We start from the raw sequence: 17,811 nt of genomic DNA, 5'->3' as shown, positions 1-17,811 counted from the left end.
TTTGAATTATTTTTTTCAGCAACTTCATGACTTACTCTAGGTTTGACTGGATTTATTTTTTCTTTCTTTTAAATTAGTAATGAAGCAGGAAGAGAATTTATGAAGAATTCTTCATAAGTATTATAGTTCATGCTTAATACGAATGGTATAACACACTGTAATACAATTTAAAAAAAAAAAAACACCTTTGAACTCGTTTAATAAGAGAATGTCTAATACAGTTTTTAAAAAATACAAATAAAAAAAAAATGAAACAAAGATAAACAAATGAATGAAAACACCGCTTTTAACAATGAAAAATAAGAAAACTCATTCTTTGTAAGCTGGTAGCCTGTTTTCTTCTTCCTTAAATCCGATTCAGATTTGCTATCAGCATTGCGAACATCAATTAGTATATCATTTCATCAGTTCTACTTCGCTGTACAATTCACTTTAGCATTTTTTTATGCCCGCAATCCAAGAATTCTTTGGCACTAGTTGTGAAAACTTGCTCTATCTGATGTACGGACTTGAAAACCTGTCACTTATTTTAAATGTAGTGACGCGATTACTGTCCGATAGTGTCGGAAGAAAGACTGAGGGAGATCTCTTCAGCAGATTTGGCACGATTGCGTGCAAGACAGGCAAAACATTTGAGATAGCTGCAGGTGTCAGTTTAGCACCTATTTTTTTGGCATTAAAAAAAAAGGTTTCTTTGGTTTTTGATGTTTTTATCAAGAAATCGTAATTTCCCCCTTAAAGAGGATTGGTAATTTCCGAGCGGAATTTGGTTACTCGCTCTTGCTTTAACGGTAACTGTCAGCATATATTTTTGTTTTTTGTTTCATTGAAGATGTTTTGCTGATGCTTTTTAGCTCAGGTTGTTTGTTTGGACATATGATGCATATGTTTTGGAATTTTATAATGGTATTTGCCATTGTCAGTTACCTAATGTTGGTAGGCACTAAAAATATTTATCATTTTTGAACTTTGTTATTGTTTATATTCTTATTACCAGACATTATTACCAAAAATTTTCTTAAAAAGGTGATTAATTGCATATTTAATATTTTAATTATTCCAATTATTCTCTATTTAGTTAATGGTTTTATCTTATTAAATCGTTCTCGAGTTTATTTTCTTATTATATTAGTTAGAGATTATTGTAATATTACGTTAGAGATTATTGTAGTATTATATTATTTATACAATAATAATTTCTAAATTAATTCAAAACGTGTCAAAGTATTAAGTGCCTAATTACTGTTATAATTTGTTACATTCACACAAAATTTTGTTGAATTATTTTAAAGCTATAATTTTTTTTTTATCAAATAGATTGATGTCCACATATTGATGGTTGGATTACAATATTTCAGCATTTCTATTTTTCTTTTTTAACTCAGCCAAAAGACCAAAAATCAACCCTCTCTCAGAAAAATTGGTTCAATATCAAGCTATAATAGCGCTATCTTGAACCATAATGCGGTGTAAATTTGCTGCGACCAAAATGAAGTGTTCAATTGACTCCTGTTTCGATTCAAGTTGAACCATAGTATCATGTAAAAATGCTTAAGAAGCAATAATATGCTTTAAATTAGCACTATATTAAGATTCTAGCAAATTAAAACTATAATATGATTCAAAATTCGCTATAGTGCAGACGACATAATCTCAATCAGAAAAGTAAAGCATTCTCGCAACAGACAGTTGTGAGCCAGCGCGGCCATGGAGAGTAAGGCTTGACGGCATGTTAGTAGCAATGTGGTTAGCATTGCGCACAGGCTGCCTTTACTTCCCAGACAAGCTGGTACCCATTGATCTAAAGCTGGGTTGGCTTCAGGTTGCTACTAGGGATCGAACCCCTGTTCCTCACAACGAAAGTTCAGTGCGTTAGCCACCAAGCTATAGTGCCTCAATCTCAGTTAGTAGTACAAAAACTAGATATTAGTTTGATGTGCATTCACATATTTGATTAATCATTTATATTTAAATGGAGATTAATCAATAATATCGTCTATATATCCAATGTGCTACAAAAAGTGCCATTCGTTATTTTTTTATTTATACAGCATTTTTTGTAGTAAGCGAAAATGCAAACTTGAGATGTTATCTTATGTATGACGTGTTACGAAATTAAAATAACTGAATTAACTCTTCCTCCATAAAAACAAAACACCACAACTACAGCAGAAAGATTTTGATCGAAATAAATTTTTCATAAACGTTAGCCAAGTGGGAACTCACATGAATGACTATCAAGACGAACACCAATTCTTCGCTATATTGGCCTGTAGGAAAATTGTGATTCAAATAAAAGAAACAAACCCCCTGAGGACATTTTAGCCCTAGATCAACTGACCCCAGTCAGGAACCAACAATAGAACATGTCATCTTGATTTTATACTGATCAAGTTTTAGCCTCTTGTACATTTTGAACTCTTATCTACATGCGATTTTAGACTACATCGACTTTTAATCAACCTTTTACTTTCAGTCACTTATAACTTTTAGCTCTCATTGACTTTTAATTAAGTGATTTTATTTTCATCTTTAATTTGTCTCGCAGTGGACTGATCGTAAAGGCAAGGTTCCCAGCAGATCACCGAAGTCAAGCATCACTGGCTCAGTGTGCAGGTGGGTGACAGCTTGGATTAGTCTGCGTAGGGACCGAGGGTGTGTGGTATTGGTCCTCATTAAACTGTTCTACCGTAAAGTGCTTGACTTTGCTTGCAGATCGTCGGGCTACCGAAGCGGGGGCATGTCAGGGATGCCAGGATCATCCTCAGGGATGTTTCCCAGACCGTCGCCAATAGCCCATTGTGCAGCCCTAATGCGACGTAAATGAGCTGCAACTACAACAACATCTTTAATTTCCTTAGTATTGTCATGATTTACATCGGCGCTTTTAGCTTCCATGGATTTTAAATAATCATTTTCATTACCTTAATTTTCAGCTAATTCTCTTTTAACTGATCACCGCCACTGTCATTTGGTAAAGTTTTACCGTATTTTTAGTTATTTAATGTAATCATTTAAATTTTAATCTCCGTATCCCCCCCCCCCACCTGGGGTGGGTCGAGTTTCTACTTATCTTAACGTAAGCCAATTACATACGGAGGAATTATCATTCGTATACAATTCTACTAAATCTTTGCGAAGTTCAATTGTAAACAAATATCAATTCATCTGATATTGACAAAGTCATCGCCGAACAGATTAAGTCAATTCTGCGATGATCGTAAGTCACAGATTAAGTTAATGTTATCCAATTAATATCATTTCTAAGAGCTTTCAACTTTATCTTTGAAGAGATTTTAATTATAAAGAGCCAAATATACTTGGGGGTCGTGAAGCCTGTTTTTTGCTTATATAAACACTTTCTTCTTTTACACAAAAATTTATAATTATTTTTTAAACTTTAAATTAAGTGCAGTAAAGATAAGAGTTGGGAATGATTTTATAATTATCTTATGATATTGTAAAAAATTTTAATGCCTAGTGTAGGTCTTTACATCTTTTAAAACAAAAGAAATCTTCTTTCTTTTGGAATGAATGTTTTTATTTATAAGAAATAAATAAGAAATTGTTTTTACTTTTAAATTATTCGAATATAAATATTTCGTAACAATGCAGCATTAAAAATAATTGTTAAAACTGATCTTTAAATCTTCTAAAGAAACTTTCTTTCGTTTGAATGCGTCTTTTTTTTAATTGTTTTTTTTTTTTTTTTTTGTATTGTACAAGCAATTGTTTTAACTTTCATTATCATTTAATATAAATATTTCATAACAAATTACACATGCAATGCATATTATCGAATTCACTGTTAATTCTGCATTGATGATATGAAAGTTAAACATTAATGTGAAACATTTATTTAAAAAAATAACTGAATATTAAGATTATTAGTTACTGAATTTTCTATCTTTGATAAAAGAAAAATCATCTACAATCAGAAACTATTTACAACAATTTTATTTTTTCACAGTAATCAAAGTTTTATATTTGAAACAACATTTAAACACCTACTTATAGTAATAGTTTTACAACATTTTCCCCTATAAGTTGTATACATTTGAATAGTTTATGTTATAAATGTGCATTAAATATTAAAATTTTACTTGATAATTTCGTCCCACTAGTTTTTCAAAAAGATGTAAACATAAAAATAATTCCTTGTTTTTCTTTTAAAAGGTTGACAAAAAAATTAGTTTCAATTTTAAAATGAATTCATATGCTTCGAGCTCAGTTTATGAACATTAAAACAAGAACTAATAAAAAGTGAATGGCACGAAAACGAATCCATCTGAGCTGCGAATCGAAATTGAAAAATAAATGAAAGGAAAAGAAAATGAAGGACGACATGAGAGGTGCTGCCATCTGGTGAAAAGGCGTGGCAAAGGGCGTGTAAATCGAACCGTCAATCGTTGTGATTGGCAGATCGTAAGGCTTCCAATGTTATTGCCATTCGAAGAAGAGAAACCTTTTGAATCGAGGAATAGTACTTACTCTACTTTGGAGAGGTTTCCTTTTGCCAAACGATATTCCCATAACCTATGGGGAATTCTCAATAGGTGAAAGCGAAGGGAATTGAGAATCTGCTTTCACAATACTAAAGGAAAGGAGAATTGGTCGTGATATTTATTTCGTTTATCTGCTTCACTTGCTTTTAGTTGATGGAATAGTACGTGCCTTTCTCCCTTAGACTGACTCTTTTTCTCTTTATTTCATTTTTAAATCTAATGACAATCGTTCGGATAGAATAGGATTGATGTGCGAAAACGTGTTTGAATTTTAAGCCTATATAGCTCTCTTTCTCTTTTGATTCCTGAGATTAAAAAGACAATAATCAAAATAAGGAAATTTTACTATTGGTCAGTAGCAGCATTTTTTTTACTGTGGCTTGTTTTCAAAACATGTCAGCCACTTTTTAAATGTTGAAAATTTAAAACGATTAAAAGGCAGTTAGTATTTATAATGTAATCAGATCTAAAAGATGATTTCAAACCTGAAATTAGTTTTGGAAGATCTGAAATTAATTTAAAGAAACAGACTTTCTTCGAAAGGATTAGTTTAGTTTAGTTTTTTGCCTGAATGAACAAATTTATAAAGAACGCATAAGTTTATATATATGCATATATCTTGTCTACTTCCTTGAAAACAGCACCCAATAGAATAAAAACATTTGATCTTAACTTATTCCATCATAAACTGAAATCTATTATCGCCTTCTTCCTTCCACACTCCCTACGTAGCAAAGAAGTGGGGGCACTTAGTATTCACCCGAAAGAATTTTAAAAATTAATCTTGCTTATGAATATATCAGATTTGATAACCGATATCAGATTTGAAATCAGAAACGCGAAAATGACTATGATCCGTTGAAACATTTCATGCAACTGAAAGAAAAAAAAAATTTCTCTTCGAGTTTAAATAATACATCCTAGAAAATGTACCAAATGCTGCACTAAATTAACTGTAAGTTAAATTAGTTTCCAAAAGTTAGATCGAAAAGTTTACGAAATCTTGAATAAAAGGATGTTGCCACTTCCGATAACAATCTTTAACAGAATATTCAAACAAAAATAACCGTCTGCGATTTAATAATTTAAAAATATCGTTTGATGAAAAATATTTTTTTTAAAAATCATTTTCTCAGATCGATGATCTAAAAGCAGACGATCTAACAAATCGTAAAATTAGTTATTTCGTAAACAAATTATTTTGGTAAAATATTGGGAAAAACAACAACAACAACTTTTATTTGTAACAAATTAATATCTAGGTCCTTCCTAACCGTATTTTTATTGTTACTTTTTCATATAGAGGAAAATTAATAAAACATACGTATTCGGAAATTGGTGCAATGTAGCAGAGCGGTTGAACTAAATCCTGTAAGAATATTTCGTATGTTTTTAAAAATTATGATTTTCTATTTTGTTATAGTTGTTTATTTTACTGAATTACTTGAAATATTTGTATAAGAATTATTATTAAATAAAGAATTGAGATGTCACGGTGAAATTGCGTACTGGATTGTTTGAAAAGTCGGCAACTAAACGATTGTCTACTTTTCAAAGTTGAAACATTTTGGAGCGTATTTCGCTAGCTCCGAGTTACTCAGATTCTATTTTAAGTGATTTTTTTAAAATATTTTTTTTCTATAATATAAATACGAACCAATTGAAAATGTTTAGTACAGGTTTAAAAGCATATATTTTTTTCTATATTTATTAATTAATTTTTTTCTATCGTGTCATGTAATTATGTTTTTGTAGAGTGGATCTAGTTTAAAACTCAATTCGCGTGATGCGTAAGAACTTTCATTAATTCTAAAAACAAACAACGTTGTAAATTAAAAAAAAAGTTATGTATTGAAAGTTATATATTTTCAAATTAATAATTACTTCAATAAAACTGTTACACATTTAAAGCAAAAGCTAGAAATTAAATTAAATTTACATCAATCGCAAAAAAATAAAAAAAATAAAAGAAAACTTTAAAAATGTTAATAGTGTGTAAAAAATAAAAAATAAATAACTAAACATTATTTTTATTTTTTTGTAAAGATAACGCCTTTAAAATTTTAAATTTTCTTTATTTTAGATTAATAACTAGGTAGCTAATTTATTTATTTTTAAAAGAAGTCTAAATTCAGAGAAAGAACCGAAATATGCCGTGAAGCTTTCCTTTCCTTAAAAAGAAAAGGGGAAAAAATTAAATCTGTGTCTTTTTATTAATATATCATAAATTATTGCATAAATTATTGAAAAGGATTATTTTCAATAGAATAAATATACTGTCTAAAATACTACTATCACAAATTATTTCTATACTCTACGGTTAAAAGAATATTCGAATTCATTTTTTTTGAAATCTTGTTTGGAAAAAGATCCTTGCTCAGATGTTAATAATTAAATAATTGAAAAAATTTCCTTTCATTACTGAAAATTGAACTAAATATTATTTTTTTAGATTTAATTATTTTTAAAATTCAGTGATATTTACTTTTATGTAAACGACACATCTTGTCAAAGTAGCACTCTGCCATGCGAATCTAATTTTAGATGTTATAAAAACTTAAAACTTTAAATAGATAAAAAAATGGTATTGTTTCAAATTTTGAATGTTAAAATAATTAAAATGTTTTCTAAATTCTCATAATTTATTTTTCTCATAATGTTCTAATTTAGTCTAATTAAAAGAAAGTGATAAAGTTAATGAAGTGCACGCCTATGTGCTTGATATTTTGATTAAACATTACGATTGTGAAGTAAAAAAATTTTTTTTAAATAAATTATTAACATAAATTATAGTGATACGAAAGTACTATAAAAAAGAAAAGCGTTTGTTAAAATGGGTAATCTTTTATATTTTTATTACTATAACTATTTTTTAATTAGTATTACAAATTTCATTATATTGAATCGACATAAAAAAACACAACTAGTATATAAACGTGATTTATTTGAATATAGAATTTTTTTTTATTGTATTAAACACGGAAATTTGCCCTAGTTACTCTTTTGTGACCAAAAATTGCAGATCAATCACAATTTTTTTACTAAATACCTTAAAATTAATACACATAAAACCTCACATTCAACAAAGTGGAGAGGCTATTGAAGAAATGCGAATTATAATAATAGGCGATCTATCTATCTATTTACAAAAGAAGCCAAAAGCATGCCATTGAAAAAGACAGAAAAAGGAATAACCAAATAATAAAAAAAAGGCGCGAATAACTTTTGTAAAGAAGCCAACGCGGGAGATTTTTGCATTCAAAAGGGGAGGTCTCTTTTATTCTACGTGAAAAAACATTCCACGAAAGAGTGAATATTGCTTCAAATAAAAGTAAAGTAGAATCTACTTTTAAGCAGATGATTAGGCATTGTTAGAAAAAGAACGGGGAATAGGCTATGGCTCTAAATGACTATCAAATTTCTATAGGCTTTCTTCACGCCAGGAAATTATTATTGTATTCGTGGGCTTCTGTTGTTACAGCGACCATATAAAAGTCGGAGAGAAAGTTCATTTTGTCATCAAAGGTCCTTTGAGCTTTTCCAAGAGCAGAGCTCTCTCAACTCTAGTGGAGTAATTCTGTTGATTTGGAATTAAAACTTTATTCATTGCGTTTGAGAAGTTTCCTTTCCTTTTGAGATTATATTCGCGATCTTTTTGGTGCGTTCCGTTTATTTCGTTGGCAATAGTTACTTAGTTTATGGCATTCCAATTTAATTGTGACAAGATTCAATTTGTTCTATTCTACTTGGTTCTGTTTTAAAAAGTATTTCAATTTTTGCAATTCTTTATGGAACTTATTCATTGAGTTTTAGTGGATTTAATTGACTGCGTTTGTAAAGAAAGTATTCCTTTTATTTCTTCCCTCAATGTTAATGTTCCTTCCAATTACGTTGGTGAACTCCGTTTATTTCGTTGATAATAGTTGCATAGTTTTTGGTATTCAAATTTAATTGTGACGAAATTTGACTTATTCGGATCATTTTTTTTATTTCAAAATTGTTAAGGGTTCGGGTTGTTAAAAAATAATTTAAAATTGTTTGAATAAGTCGTTCTTTATTATTATCAATTTTTACAATCTTTTATTGATTGTGTTTTAGTGAATTCAATTCATTTCGTTGAAGAAAGTATTACTTTTACTACTTCTCTTTTAGTATTCCTTGCAAACTTTTTGACGCTTTCCGTTTATTTCGTTGAACATGGTTGTTAGGTTTTTTTTGTAGCCAAATTTAATTCTGACAAGATTTGATTGATTCGGTCCAATTTAGTTTTGTTTTAAAAAGTGTCTAAGGTTTTAGCTGTTAAAAAGTAATTTATAATAGTGCCGCTACATTTTTTATTTCAATTTTTAAAATTCTTTAAAGTGCTTATTCTTTTCGATTCGGTGGATTCAATTCACTACTGTGTTTGTAAGGAAAGTTTTAGTTCTGCTTCCTTCGTCAACATTCCTTCCATGTTCAAACCTTTTTAATGTTCTCAATTCATTTTGTTGACAAAAGTTACTTAGTTTTTTGTATTCTAATTCAGTTGTGAAACAATTTAATTTGTTCGGTTCAATTTAGCTATGTTTTGCAAATTATTTAAGTCTCTATATGGTGAAAAATCGTTTCAAATCGTTCCTTAAATTTTTTTTTAATTATTTCAATTTTTACAACTATTTATGGAACGTTTTCATCGTGTTTTAGTATATTTAATCCACTGCGTTGAAGTATTACTTTTATTCCTTCCTTCAATATTCTTTGAAACTTTTTTGTGCTCTCCGTTTATTTCGTTGTGACAATACATTCCTAGATTTTGCAGCCAAATTATTCGTAACGAGATTTGATTGGTTCGGTTCAGTTTTGTTTTGTTATAAATATGTTTGAGGTTTGGGCAGTTCAAAAATTGTTTAAAACAGCTTGTGATGTAAGTTGTTCTTTATTATTTTTAATTTTAAAATTATTTACAGTACTTAATTTCGCTTTAGTGAGTTTAATTCGCTGATTTTTTGAAGAAAATATTACTTTTATTTCTTCCTTCCGAATTCTTTGGAACTTCTTCGGTGATCTCCGTTTATTTCGTTGATTATAAACATTAAGATTTTGGTATTTTAAATTGTGATATAATTGGTTAATTCAGTTTAGTTTTCTTTTAAAAAGCTTCCAAACGATTTGACAGCGTCTTTTACGAATATAATTTTTTTAAAAAATTCTTTAAGTACTTGTTCACTTTATTTTAGTGAATTCAGTTCCCTGTATTCCAGAAAAAAATATATCTTTTATATTTCCCATTAAAATTTTTTAATTCTTTTTGGTTCTGTATTTTTACTTTGATGATAATAGTTACTTTGATTGTACTACTTAAATTTAACTGTAACAAGACTTGATTGGACCGTGTCAGTTTCAGATTAAATTTAATTTTGTTTTAAGTAGGGCCTAAGTTTTGATTATTGAAAAAAGTTAAAAAAAAAAAGCATGTGAAGCAAGCCGTTTAATTAAATTTTTTACCATTCATTAAAATACTAATTCAAAGCTCTTAAATGAATTCTTGGCACTATGCTTGTCAACAAAAACTTTCTTTTTTTGTTTACCTTTAAAATTCTTAGCTTTTTTTCTGGCGTTTTTATTTTTTGTCCGCTAATTTTGTAAATATTAGTTACATAAATTTGATATTTAAGAAAATGTAGTATTATTTATTTGAAGCAAAATGTTAACTGGTTTTATTTAGTATTTTTTATAAATTAATTTTGCTTCAAAAATATTTAATGTAGAGTGCTAATTCATTGCTTTAATCAAGTGAGTTCTTTTGCATTTAAAGAACATATTGATTTTACTCTGTTTAATAACTTCTTGTTATCTTTTTTATGTTTTTCTTATTACATTTTGTTTGCTTTAATATCTTAGTTCTGCTATTTAAATGTATTTCATTCTATCTAGGATCAATCTGGTTTAAATCAGTGTGTATTTAAATGTAACTTTTTTTTTTGAAGCTTGATCAATAGTGATTCATTGTTTTAGGAGAGTTAATTCACTGCATTTACGAAGATCATATTAATTTTAAATTATTTTCTTTTTATTGTTGAGATTTATCTTTTAAAGTTTTTCGGATTTTTTTTCATTTACTTTCTTATTGGGTAGATCAAAAAGTAATATAAATAGATTATTTAGTTTGAACTCAATTTTTCCTATAACAAAAATTAACTTTAATCAGTTAAATACCATTCTTTCGGTTACATGATATTTTACCATCTTTCTAGTAACTTCATGCTCATAGAACCTCTGGTTTTTCTCGGCAAAAAACTCAACCATGTGGGATTTGAGATCAGCGTTATTATTAAAATTTTTATAATTTAAAAAGTTCTTTGAACTTCGAAATTAAGGATAATACGTTGGTGCAAGATCGGGGCTATATCTGGAGATCGCAAATTGCAATGAAATCGTGATCCAACATGACCAAATACTGGTACAACAATGCAGGGACTCACACATCTTAAGAAATACTTGCAAATTTAATGGCATATTAATGGTACACCTTCGTAATATAATTTCATTTGGAACTTACACAACTTTTTTAATGGTAAACACTCGAAAGATAGTAAAAGGTCATGGAAGAGAAGGGATGATATCTGACTAATTTTATAACCGTCGTTGAACAGCCGACCCTGTTCTGACGGCTACCAATGTTCAACTCTGTGGTCCTGCAATTTTGAACCCAATTCAAAAGACAAGGGAACTCATTTATCAAGTATCGAAAGAAATTTACCTTCGTGGAGGATTTTTTTAGATAGAACTAACCCTCATAAAATATTTCTGCGCATTTAGCTGCTATCCAGAGAGGAAATTTAGCAAACTTCTAGAGTATCTATCCGTAAACAGTACCAAGAAAAAGTTGGATGTTAAGATGTCAACTCAGGAAAAAGTGGGGTTTATCACTATATAGCCCCATGCCCTTAAATTATATGTGCCAGTTCAGAACAGTCACACATAATTTAGTCGTCACCTCTTTCATTCTAAAAAGACAAAAGAGTAACGCATTGGAAAAAAACATAAATTAACTCAAAACCTTAAGTCAACTTAATTTTTATTTTTAATGTAAAATTAATCTCAGTTGTTAATAAATACTTTCATCATTCCTCCTTTCAAGCGAAATCTATTGTTTCAGTTTTTATTCGCAATTTAAACTTCTAAGTTGTGATCAAACGCACCTTTTGTTTGGTATTACAAAATTTTTCACTTGTTCTACGAATTCAAGACCAAATATCAACGCTTGAGCCACATCAACCAGCTCAATTTTTTCCCAATATATTTAATAACGCTACCAGCACGCCCCCCCCCCCCTCCCCGCAGACGACATTTCTCATCTTACAGAGCAAACGATCGAACTCATATATCGAATATTCCATTTGAAGCAACAGCGTGCAAATAACAAAATGAAATGGAAGAAATGCAAAAATAAAGAAGTAAAATTTGCGGGGGTAAAAAGGGGGATGGTGGGAGGGGAAGAGAAATTTATCAATATTCCGGGAGGATCGTTTCTACGATCCGATCTCATGATTCAGTGGCGCGGCTAACCAAAGTTTTATTCTATCCCCCTTCCATGTGGGGGTGGGGTGTTCCTGCCCACCGAAGTGTGCGTTAAAGACTATAAATTATCTGCAAATCTGCTGAACGGTTTTCAGGTTCGAGATTAATCTGGGACCCGCTGCTGACCCCCGTGACTCAGATGCGGGACACTCGTTCGAATGATGTTCGGGGGTGAGGCGTTCTGTTTTTGGCAGACACTATGATGAATTCATTGTCTACTTTAATTAATAAAAATTCTCAGATAGAGAAATTTAAAAGAGAATTTAATTAAAATTTAAATTAATAAAGCTGATGAGGGAAGGTTATTTGCGTATGCTAATCGCAATTTTTGATCTAAAATTTGAATTTTTGAACGTATGTGAGATTTCTAATGATGGCACTGCGTAATTTTTAATGAATAAAACCCATTATCTGCTTTGAAAGAAAATGAACAGGATGCTTTATAATCACTGTCTTTAATATAAATATTTTTAAAATTTTTGTCAAAAATAGAATGAAAAAAAGTATGTACATTAGAGATTGGAAATAATTATTTAAGTGCCTCAATTTACTTCATTTAATGTTTATATAAGGGTAGAAAATAATATTCGAACATATCCTGATCTAAAATTTCTCTTGGAATAGTTAGTTATCGATATGCGTAATTATTAAAAAAATGATTTTAAAATATCGTTTGGAAATAATAAAAAAAAATGTTAATAAATTTTTTTCTAATGGTGGAATTGGTTATTTTGTCTGATGCTTTATAATTACGTTTAACCAGTAGCAACGCCTATCTGGGATTAGTTAATGACATCTATAATTATAAAATGAAGAGTTTGTATGTCTTTCTTATAATTCCAGAACATTTTTATTCCACTGTCTTGAATTTTAGACAGTGGCTGCAAGAACCAATTTTAGCCCTTGATCCAAAAATTTCGTCGAAATTTTCAATTATATCGTTCGAAAGAGCCGCTTGAAGAATTGAATTTTCTCAATGGTTGATCGTTTACCATTACTTTAAATTAAATTATCGCTTTAATTTAAATTGAATATTAAAATGTTTTTGAAGATAAAATTTGTGATATTTGATGGCTCTTTGATAAAAAAAGAGTATATTGCAGATACATTAATATCTAATTACTTTTTATTTAATTACTTATTAATCATATTACTTTATTATTTAATTGCTTATTTATTTAATATTCGCTGCGTCGGGTAATTCAACTTAACTTGGTAGCATATGTCACCAAATTAATGTTTCTGATGTTTTCTAAAATCATGTGTTTATTTTGTTATAGCAATTCGTTTAAAATGTCTCTCTACTAAACTAAATATTTTACAATCAATGGTAATTGAAATAACAAAAAAAAAAAAGGTTATGAATTGAAATGCAAAATGAATGTAAAAGTGGCACTGATTCGTCAAGGAGAAGCGTAAATAATCTACATACTATTATTGACGCCTTTGATGTTTAATTAATTCAGGTAATATGTATTTTATTTTATAACAGTAGTCGAACAGCCGAACCCATTTTTGGGTTAACGACTACAAATGTTCAACTCCACAGCCTTGCAATTTTTAACAGAATCCGGAACACAAAGGAACACCTGGATCAAGTTTTGGGAGAAATTTGTTTTCGTGGAGGACTGTTTGATGGAACTAACCCGTATTTGCATTACATGGAGAGGGAACCTACGAAAACCTCCCACGGTCAGCCTGATGGCAAGAGGACTCTAACCCCTGATACGTCAATCATTGAGGATATTTTGCGTCATAACTGTGGTTGGTGCATGCCAGGTGCAGAATCTCTGGGTTTCGAAACCGGGTCACCTTATTTGAAGGTGATGGTAAGGCGGCTGGAGAGCGTGGTGCTGAAACCGATCTAAATTATAATTGTATAGTGTATGCATGCGTCAGTATGCGATCGAATCATAACTAAACATTAATTCTAATCCATTGACAAGAGGACCGGGATAGCCTGGTCGGTAGGGCGCTGGGCCCATATCCAAGAGGTCGTGGGTTCGATCCTCGTCGGCCGAAGACTCCCCGTGTAGTAAATGGTGACTGATGCACGTTAAATCTGTCGAGTTCCTCCATGTTCCCACAACAAATCAATACCTCTGGGGGTACTGATCCAGGAGTTTCCTTGTCTTCTGGAATGGTTCAAAATTACACGGCTACGGAGTTGAACGTAAGTTGTCGTAAACCCATGAAATTGGGTCGGCTGTTCAACGACGGTTATATATATATATATAAAAAATCCATTGACAAGGGAGCCGTGATGGCTCAGGGGATAGAGCCTTCGCCTTCCAATAGGTTCGATCCCGGCGATGGCTGGTCAATACGAATTCCGCATCCGGCTTGCATCGACCACAGTGCTAACGGGAAATATCCTCAGTGGTAGACGGATCATGAGATTAGAGTCCCCTTGCAGTTAGGCTAACCGTGGGAGGTTCTCGTCGTCTTGCTCTCCATGTAACGCAAATGCTGGTTAGTTCTATCAAAAAGTTCACCACGAAAGGAAATTTCTTCCAATACTTAGTCCAGGAGTTTCCTGGTCTTCTGAATTGGGTCCAAAATTACAAAGCTACGGATTTGAACTTTAGTAATCTTAAATCGTAAATTGGGTCAGCTGTTCAACGACGGTTCTAAATCCATTGAAAAAAAAAGCTCATTAGTTTAGTTCTAATGTGATGTTAAGAATTAAACTAAAAAATTTGAAATGTTGCACAAAATTTTGTTTTCAAAAAAGTTTTTACGTTATACATTTTTGTTGAAATTCCGTTTGTGTTGTTAGGTAAGATAGTTTTTATTAAAATAGCACTGTAATGGCTGTATGTCGTAGTATTTCTATTAAATTACATCTGTAATCGCTGTAAGTCGGAGTATTTTTTCCCTTTCATCATATATAATAACCAGGGGTAGGATGTTGATAATGCATTTTTTGGGTATTTTGTTGTCCTTTTTCCTCACTATATTCATGATTTTTTGGTTAATTTTCATTATTCAGATTTTTCTTTCTTAAAAAAATATTTTTTGTGAATTTGCTGTTCCATAGACGGAGCGTTTTTTTAATGCTTATTTAAAAGCCAATATTATTATGATCTATAACGTCCAAACTATTAGTAACTATAGTGTCTGAACTATTAGCTATAGCTTCCGAACTATTAGGTATAACGTCCAAACTGTTAGCTATAGCATCCAAACTATTTTATTTTAATACTGTAGTTGAACTGCCGACTCAATTTTATGTTTACAACAACCAATGTTCAACTCCATAGCCTTGTAATTTTGAACCCAATCCAGAAGACAAGAGATCTCCTGGATGCAGTGAAGGGAAAAATTTGCGGAACTTCTTGATTGAAATAAACTGCATTTGCGTTACATGGAGAAGAAAACTGCAAAAACCTCCCACGGTTATCCCAGCAGCAAGGGGTCTGTAACCCATAATCCGTGAACCACTGAGGATATTTTACGTCAGCACTGTGGTCGGTGCGACGTCTAAACTATCCACCTGTTATGAGATACGAATATATGTTGGCAACATTGTGTATTCCCGATACAACGACCTCACGATATAATGTTCGTATTTGTTTGTACCACTGGAGCCGTTATATCGAGTGTAGACTGTATAATTCCAAACTGATAGTTCTCCCATTTATGAAATACTTCCTATCATAAAAAAATTCTCTATTGGTGAATATAATGTGGGTGGATTCACCACTACAGAGAACTTTCTTTCAACACACTGCAATGAATTTGTGGTGTCGGGGGCGCGACATGATGCTACACGTCCTCCCATCATTAAAAACTCCCCATCTATCCCTATTGAGGAGGGAGACCATCCCCATTTTGAAGGGGACGAGATACACACGAACTCCCAGAGGAGTGAAACTCAATTCGATGTCCACCCCCAATTCATTCGGGGGGAGAGGGGTCTCTTTTTAAAGGCGCTTATCACTTTGATAGAGGATTATTCACGCATCTGTATATATACTGACTAAGGATTTAAATAATGTCAATCGAAAGAAATTGGATTAAATTCAGTCTGTTAGTTGATGTTTACGAACAACCTTCACGAACGGTGATTTTTTTTACTTATTAAATTGGCGGGTTTTAAGTTGCCGTCCTGTCGAAATGATTAGATTGCTTTAATCTCAGGTTTTTGTGAAAAGCTTGACTCGAGGCCCTTTTTCACTGGTTCACTGATTCTGTCCGAGTATCCAATGTCTTTTATTTTAATTAAAAAAGAAAAAAGATGGTTTTAGATTTAAAAAAAAAATGTGCATTAACCTCCTGGGACCCAGTTTCTGAAATAATGGATAAAACTTAGTATAATTTCATCACTTAGAAAATTATATTTTAAGATATTTTGTTTTTCTGATTGCAACTTTAACAAAGGGAATGTCGATGTAAAAATACAACTGGATTAGCTTTTGTTGAAATTTTTAATTACAATGAAAAATTAAAAGGAAAGAAATTCGATTTAACTAACTTTTTGGACAGTTTTATGGCATGAAAATATTTCATTATTTGAGTCCAATGGATTTTGTTTCATGTTCAAAATGTGAAGAAGTATTCTATGAAAATACCATAATATATGCAAGAAAGGAAATTTATTTTATATTATTTGTGTAATAATTAGAAGTAAATAAAAAAGTTAAATTAGTTCAGTTAAATGATTTTTGGAAAAAATATTAATATAATAATAACAAAATAATGGACCACATTTGGTGCAATTTTATCATTTAAAAATGATTATGTAGATTGCTTGTTTTAACGAAGCTAATGTCTTGAGTAAAAATGTATTTGGATTTGCTTTTATTTGTCGGAGTTTTTAAACTCAATGAAAAATTAAAAGAAAGGAAATAAATTCGATTTAACTAACCTTATGGACAGTTTTATGGCATTAAAACATCTTATTGAGTCTAGTGGATTTTGTTTTTTCAAAATGTGAGGAAATAACAACTATAAAAATATCCTACTATTTGTAAAAAGTGAATTTTTTTTTTTTTTTTTTATGTTTTGAGTTAATTGAATTTTGGAAAAAATATTTCATCACATTTATGAGTTTACTTTCTCCTCTAGGGGTTTACTAGTGATTTTTTTTTTTTTAAATTTTATTTTCAGTTATTATTTAAAATTTGGATCTCTGGAGAGTTATAATGAGTGATAATTTTAAAGTATTATGAACAAAAACAAACAAATAAATAAATATTGCTTGGATGTTGCAATTTCGATAAGTGTAAGTAGTATTGGAATAATAGGAAATACATTTTTATATGATTTTCAAACCAAGAACAAATAAATTTTTTATTAAGTTTTTTTACCAAAAAAGTAATTTAATAACAGATTCATTCATCGTTTGTTATACATTCATTGAAAATCTTTAAATATTGTATTACATAAAGATTTTTCCCATTTATATAGTTGAAAAAATTTAAAAAAAAAACCATGCATCTATAAGGAGTTGATAATAAACTATCGTAAAGTGGGCTTATTTTACTAAGAAATCATATATCTGTAAAGAATAAAAATGTGGGGTTACTTTATTAAAAAATTATACTTCTTTAAAAAATAACTATTAACTACCGTAAAAAGCAGTTTCTTTATTATAAAGAGTACTATAACTTTATAAAGAGTAACTATACTTTATAAAGAGTAACTATAAACTACCGTGAAGAGGAGATTACTTTGAGAAAGTTTTCTTTCGGATATCTCATCCAAACCATAATGAAGAGCTCTGAATATTTTACAGTAAATA

This window comes from Parasteatoda tepidariorum, chromosome 3 (genome assembly GCF_982258835.1).
Source record: "Parasteatoda tepidariorum strain Cologne lab strain chromosome 3, Ptep-v5.0, whole genome shotgun sequence".
Classification (NCBI taxonomy): domain Eukaryota; kingdom Metazoa; phylum Arthropoda; class Arachnida; order Araneae; family Theridiidae; genus Parasteatoda; species Parasteatoda tepidariorum.
Note: the sequence above shows the minus strand (reverse complement) of the source record.